Raw genomic sequence first — 6,000 nt, 5'->3', positions numbered from 1 at the left:
GAAGGCGGATCTGAAGGCGCGAGAGAATTCAGGAACGGTACGGCTCGATCAAAGCCCGGATCATCGCTCAAATTTGTCGGCGCAAATGTATCAGCGCAAGCGTGATGGATTAATTTCATGACAATTTATTGTTGCGCGATGACGGAAAAAAATAGGGTGCAAATCAATAACAAAAAAAAATATGAAAGCAAATAAATATAAGGATAAGAGAAAAATGCTTGAATTGACGCTTAAAATGAATTTCGGTCTAAAAAAGCCACACTGCTTCGCAGGACGGGGTAGTTTAAAAGAATAAAGCGAAAGGAACGTTGTGGGTGCGATCATACCAGCACTAATGCACCGTATCCCATCAGAACTCCGAAGATTAAGCGTGGTTGGGCGAGAGTAGTACTAGAATGGGTGACCCCTGGGAAGTTCTCGTGTTGCACCCCTCTTTTTTTTGTTTCGAAATCCAAATTTCGTATTCGTTCCTTTATCCTGTAGTAATTTAGCTCCGTCGGAACGATTGCTTCATATTTTGCTTCTTGTCGACGCATGAAGGCGGATCTGAAGGCGCGAGACAAATCAGGAACGGTACGGCTCGATCAAAGCCCGGATCGTCGCTCAAATTTGTCGGCGCAAATGTATCACCGCAAGCGTGAAGGATTGATTTTATGATAATTTAGAGTTGCGGGATGATGGAAAAAAACAGGGTGCAAATCAATAACAAAAAAAAATATAAAGTAAATAAATAAAAGGATAAGAGGAAAATGCTTCAATTGACGCTTAAAATGAATTCCGGTCTAGAAAAGCCACACTGCTTCGCAGGACGGGGTAGTTTAAAAGAATAAAGCGAAAGGAACATGGCGGGTGCGATCATACCAGCACTAATGCACCGGATCCCATCAGAACTCCGAAGTTAAGCGTGCTTGGGCGAGAGTAGTACTAGAATGGGTGACCCCCTGGGAAGTTCTCGTGTTGCACCCCTCTTTTTTTTGTTTCGAAATCCAAATTTCGTATTCGTTCTTTATCCTGTAGTAATTTAGCTCCGTCGGTACGATTGCTTCATATTTTTCTTCTTGTCGACGCATGAAGGCGGATCTGAAGGCGCGAGACAAATCAGGAACGGTACGGCTCGATCAAAACCCGGATCGTCGCCCAAAGTTGTCGGCGCAAATATATCACCGTAAGCGTGATGGATTGATTTCATGACAATTTAGACTTGCGCGATGAGGGAAAAAAACAGGGTGCAAATCAATAACAAAAAAAAATATGAAAGCAAATAAATAAAAGGATAAGAGGAAAATGCTTCAATTGACGCTTAAAATGAATTCCGGTCTAGAAAAGCCACACTGCTTCGCAGGACGGGGTAGTTTAAAAGAATAAAGCGAAAGGAACATGGCGGGTGCGATCATACCAGCACTAATGCACCGGATCCCATCAGAACTCCGAAGTTAAGCGTGCTTGGGCGTGAGCAGTATTAGGACGGGTGACCCCCTGGGAATTCCTCTTGTTGCACCCCACTCTTTTTTGTTTCGAAATTCAAATTTTCTATTCGTTCTTTATCCTGTTGTAATTTAGGTCCTTCGGAACGATTGCTTTATATTTTGCTTCTTCTCGAAGCATGAAGGCGGATCTGAAGGCGCGAGAGAATTCAGGAACGGTACGGCTCGATCAAAGCCCGGATCAACGCTCAAATTTGTCGGCGCAAATGTATCACCGCAAGCGTGAAGGATTGATTTTATGATAATTTAGAGTTGCGGGATGATGGAAAAAAATAGGGTGCAAATTAATAACAAAAAAAAATATAAAGTAAATAAATAAAAGTATAAGAGGAAAATGCTTCAATTGACGCTTAAAATGAATTCCGGTCTAGAAAAGCCACACTGCTTCGCTGGACGGGGTAGTTTAAAAGAATAAAGCGAAAGGAACGTTGTGGGTGCGATCATACCAGCACTAATGCACCGTATCCCATCAGAACTCCGAAGTTAAGCGTGCTTGGGCGAGAGTAGTACTAGAATGGGTGACCCCCTGGGAAGTTCTCGTGTTGCACCCCTCTTTTTTTTGTTTCGAAATCCAAATTTCGTATTCGTTCTTTATCCTGTAGTAATTTAGCTCCGTCGGAACGATTGCTTCATATTTTGCTTCTTGTCGACGCATGAAGGCGGATCTGAAGGCGCGAGACAAATCAGGAACGGTACGGCTCGATCAAAACCCGGATCGTCGCTCAAATTTGTCGGCGCAAATGTATCACCGCAAGCGTGATGGATTGATTTCATGGCAATTTAGAGTTGCGCGATGAGGGAAAAAAACAGGGTGCAAATCAATAACAAAAAAAAATATAAAGTAAATAAATAAAAGGATAAGAGGAAAATGCTTCAATTGACGCTTAAAATGAATTCCGGTCTAGAAAAGCCACACTGCTTCGCAGGACGGGGTAGTTTAAAAGAATAAAGCGAAAGAAACATGGCGGGTGCGATCATACCAGCACTAATGCACCGGATCCCATCAGAACTCCGAAGTTAAGCGTGCTTGGGCGTGAGCAGTATTAGGACGGGTGACCCCCTGGGAATTCCTATTGTTGCACCCCACTCTTTTTTGTTTCGAAATTCAAATTTTCTATTCGTTCTTTATCCTGTAGTAATTTAGGTCCTTCGGAACGATTGCTTTATATTTTGCTTCTTCTCGAAGCATGAAGGCGGATCTGAAGGCGCGAGAGAATTCAGGAACGGTACGGCTCGATCAAAGCCCGGATCATCGCTCAAATTTGTCGGCGCAAATGTATCACCGCAAGCGTGAAAGATTGATTTTATGATAATTTAGAGTTGCGGGATGATGGAAAAAAACAGGGTGCAAATCAATAACAAAAAAAAATATAAAGTAAATAAATAAAAGTATAAGAGGAAAATGCTTCAATTGACGCTTAAAATGAATTCCGGTCTAGAAAAGCCACACTGCTTCGCTGGACGGGTAGTTTAAAAGAATAAAGTGAAAGGAACGTTGTGGGTGCGATCATACCAGCACTAATGCACCGTATCCCATCAGAACTCCGAAGTTAAGCGTGCTTGGGCGTGAGCAGTATTAGGACGGGTGACCCCCTGGGAATTCCTCTTGTTGCACCCCACTCTTTTTTGTTTCGAAATTCAAATTTTCTATTCGTTCTTTATCCTGTAGTAATTTAGGTCCTTCGGAACGATTGCTTAATATTTTGCTTCTTGTCGAAGCGTGAATGAGGATCCGAAGGCGCAAGACAAATCAGGAACGGTACGGCTCGATCAAAGCCCGGATCATCGCTCAAATTTGTCGGCGCAAATGTATCACCGCAAGCGTGAAGGATTGATTTTATGATAATTTAGAGTTGCGGGATGATGGAAAAAAACAGGGTGCAAATCAATAACAAAAAAAAATATAAAGTAAATAAATAAAAGTATAAGAGGAAAATGCTTCAATTGACGCTTAAAATGAATTCCGGTCTAGAAAAGCCACACTGCTTCGCTGGACGGGGTAGTTTAAAAGAATAAAGCGAAAGGAACGTTGTGGGTGCGATCATACCAGCACTAATGCACCGTATCCCATCAGAACTCCGAAGTTAAGCGTGCTTGGGCGTGAGCAGTATTAGGACGGGTGACCCCCTGGGAATTCCTCTTGTTGCACCCCACTCTTTTTTGTTTCGAAATTCAAATTTTCTATTCGTTCTTTATCCTGTAGTAATTTAGGTCCTTCGGAACGATTGCTTTATATTTTGCTTCTTCTCGAAGCATGAAGGCGGATCTGAAGGCGCGAGAGAATTCAGGAACGGTACGGCTCGATCAAAGCCCGGATCATCGCTCAAATTTGTCGGCGCAAATGTATCAGCGCAAGCGTGATGGATTAATTTCATGACAATTTATTGTTGCGCGATGACGGAAAAAAATAGGGTGCAAATCAATAACAAAAAAAAATATGAAAGCAAATAAATATAAGGATAAGAGAAAAATGCTTGAATTGACGCTTAAAATGAATTTCGGTCTAAAAAAGCCACACTGCTTCGCAGGACGGGGTAGTTTAAAAGAATAAAGCGAAAGGAATATGGCGGGAGCGATTATACCAGCACTAATGCACCGGATCCCATCAGAACTCCGAAATTAAGCGTGGTTGGGCGAGAGTAGTACTAGGATTGGTGACCCCCTGGGAAGTCCTCGTGTTGCACCCCTCTCTTTTTTGTTTCGAAATCCAAATTTCCTATTCGTTCTTTATCCTGTAGTAATTTAGCTCCGTCGGAACGATTGCTTAATATTTTGCTTCTTGTCGAAGCGTGAAGGAGGATCTGAAGGCGCGAGACAAATCAGGAACGGTACGGCTCGATCAAAGCCCGGATCGTCGCTCAAATTTGTCGGCGCAAATGTACCACCGCAAGCGTGAAGGATTGATTTTATGATAATTTAGAGTTGCGGGATGATGGAAAAAAACAGGGTGCAAATCAATAACAAAAAAAAATATAAAGTAAATAAATAAAAGGATAAGAGGAAAATGCTTCAATTGACGCTTAAAATGAATTCCGGTCTAGAAAAGCCACACTGCTTCGCAGGACGGGGTAGTTTAAAAGAATAAAGCGAAAGGAACATGGCGGGTGCGATCATACCAGCACTAATGCACCGGATCCCATCAGAACTCCGAAGTTAAGCGTGCTTGGGCGTGAGCAGTATTAGGACGGGTGACCCCCTGGGAATTCCTCTTGTTGCACCCCACTCTTTTTTGTTTCGAAATTCAAATTTTCTATTCGTTCTTTATCCTGTAGTAATTTAGGTCCTTCGGAACGATTGCTTTATATTTTGCTTCTTCTCGAAGCATGAAGGCGGATCTGAAGGCGCGAGAGAATTCAGGAACGGTACGGCTCGATCAAAGCCCGGATCATCGCTCAAATTTGTCGGCGCAAATGTATCACCGCAAGCGTGAAGGATTGATTTTATGATAATTTAGAGTTGCGGGATGATGGAAAAAAACAGGGTGCAAATCAATAACAAAAAAAAATATAAAGTAAATAAATAAAAGTATAAGAGGAAAATGCTTCAATTGACGCTTAAAATGAATTCCGGTCTAGAAAAGCCACACTGCTTCGCTGGACGGGGTAGTTTAAAAGAATAAAGCGAAAGGAACGTTGTGGGTGCGATCATACCAGCACTAATGCACCGTATCCCATCAGAACTCCGAAGTTAAGCGTGCTTGGGCGTGAGCAGTATTAGGACGGGTGACCCCCTGGGAATTCCTCTTGTTGCACCCCACTCTTTTTTGTTTCGAAATTCAAATTTTCTATTCGTTCTTTATCCTGTAGTAATTTAGGTCCTTCGGAACGATTGCTTTATATTTTGCTTCTTCTCGAAGCATGAAGGCGGATCTGAAGGCGCGAGAGAATTCAGGAACGGTACGGCTCGATCAAAGCCCGGATCATCGCTCAAATTTGTCGGCGCAAATGTATCAGCGCAAGCGTGATGGATTAATTTCATGACAATTTATTGTTGCGCGATGACGAAAAAAACAGGGTGCAAATCAATAACAAAAAAAAATATGAAAGCAAATAAATATAAGGATAAGAGAAAAATGCTTGAATTGACGCTTAAAATGAATTTCGGTCTAAAAAAGCCACACTGCTTCGTAGGACGGGGTAGTTTAAAAGAATAAAGCGAAAGGAATATGGCGGGAGCGATCATACCAGCACTAATGCACCGGATCCCATCAGAACTCCGAAATTAAGCGTGGTTGGGCGAGAGTAGTACTATAATGGGTGACCCTCTGGGAAGTTCTCGTGTTGCACCCCTCTTTTTTTTGTTTCGAAATCCAAATTTCGTATTCGTTCTTTATCCTGTAGTAATTTAGCTCCGTCGGAACGATTGCTTCATATTTTGCTTCTTGTCGACGCATGAAGGCGGATCTGAAGGCGCGAGACAAATCAGGAACGGTACGGCTCGATCAAAGCCCGGATGTCACGCTCAAATTTGTCGGCGCAAAATGTATCAGCGCAAGCGTGATGATAATTCATGACAA

General features: G+C 42.5%; 11 non-coding genes across 11 annotated transcripts; all 11 read left to right on the top strand.

Moving 5' to 3' along the window:
• The first annotated feature begins 312 nt into the window (after positions 1-312).
• On the top strand, positions 313-431 carry LOC113758404. The gene has a single exon (XR_003466728.1). It is a non-coding gene; the product is annotated as a 5S ribosomal RNA (ribosomal RNA).
• Positions 432-847: 416 nt separating this feature from the next.
• Positions 848-966, top strand: LOC113758375. The gene has a single exon (XR_003466701.1). It is a non-coding gene; the product is annotated as a 5S ribosomal RNA (ribosomal RNA).
• Positions 967-1,382: 416 nt separating this feature from the next.
• On the top strand, positions 1,383-1,501 carry LOC113758372. Its single transcript, XR_003466698.1, has one exon. It is a non-coding gene; the product is annotated as a 5S ribosomal RNA (ribosomal RNA).
• Positions 1,502-1,916: 415 nt separating this feature from the next.
• Positions 1,917-2,035, top strand: LOC113758366. Its single transcript, XR_003466692.1, has one exon. It is a non-coding gene; the product is annotated as a 5S ribosomal RNA (ribosomal RNA).
• A 415-nt stretch (positions 2,036-2,450) lies between these two features.
• LOC113758376 lies at positions 2,451-2,569 on the top strand. Its single transcript, XR_003466702.1, has one exon. It is a non-coding gene; the product is annotated as a 5S ribosomal RNA (ribosomal RNA).
• A 414-nt stretch (positions 2,570-2,983) lies between these two features.
• On the top strand, positions 2,984-3,102 carry LOC113758394. The gene has a single exon (XR_003466719.1). It is a non-coding gene; the product is annotated as a 5S ribosomal RNA (ribosomal RNA).
• Positions 3,103-3,517: 415 nt separating this feature from the next.
• On the top strand, positions 3,518-3,636 carry LOC113758393. The gene has a single exon (XR_003466718.1). It is a non-coding gene; the product is annotated as a 5S ribosomal RNA (ribosomal RNA).
• A 416-nt stretch (positions 3,637-4,052) lies between these two features.
• LOC113758385 lies at positions 4,053-4,171 on the top strand. Its single transcript, XR_003466710.1, has one exon. It is a non-coding gene; the product is annotated as a 5S ribosomal RNA (ribosomal RNA).
• Positions 4,172-4,586: 415 nt separating this feature from the next.
• Positions 4,587-4,705, top strand: LOC113758371. The gene has a single exon (XR_003466697.1). It is a non-coding gene; the product is annotated as a 5S ribosomal RNA (ribosomal RNA).
• A 415-nt stretch (positions 4,706-5,120) lies between these two features.
• LOC113758392 lies at positions 5,121-5,239 on the top strand. The gene has a single exon (XR_003466717.1). It is a non-coding gene; the product is annotated as a 5S ribosomal RNA (ribosomal RNA).
• A 415-nt stretch (positions 5,240-5,654) lies between these two features.
• On the top strand, positions 5,655-5,773 carry LOC113758374. The gene has a single exon (XR_003466700.1). It is a non-coding gene; the product is annotated as a 5S ribosomal RNA (ribosomal RNA).
• The last annotated feature ends 227 nt before the right edge of the window (positions 5,774-6,000 follow it).

Source organism: Coffea eugenioides, unplaced genomic scaffold, assembly GCF_003713205.1.
Source record: "Coffea eugenioides isolate CCC68of unplaced genomic scaffold, Ceug_1.0 ScVebR1_493;HRSCAF=1179, whole genome shotgun sequence".
Taxonomy (NCBI): Eukaryota; Viridiplantae; Streptophyta; class Magnoliopsida; order Gentianales; family Rubiaceae; genus Coffea; species Coffea eugenioides.
The sequence above is the reverse complement of the archived record's forward strand: the minus strand, read 5'-3'. Positions and strand labels throughout refer to the sequence as shown.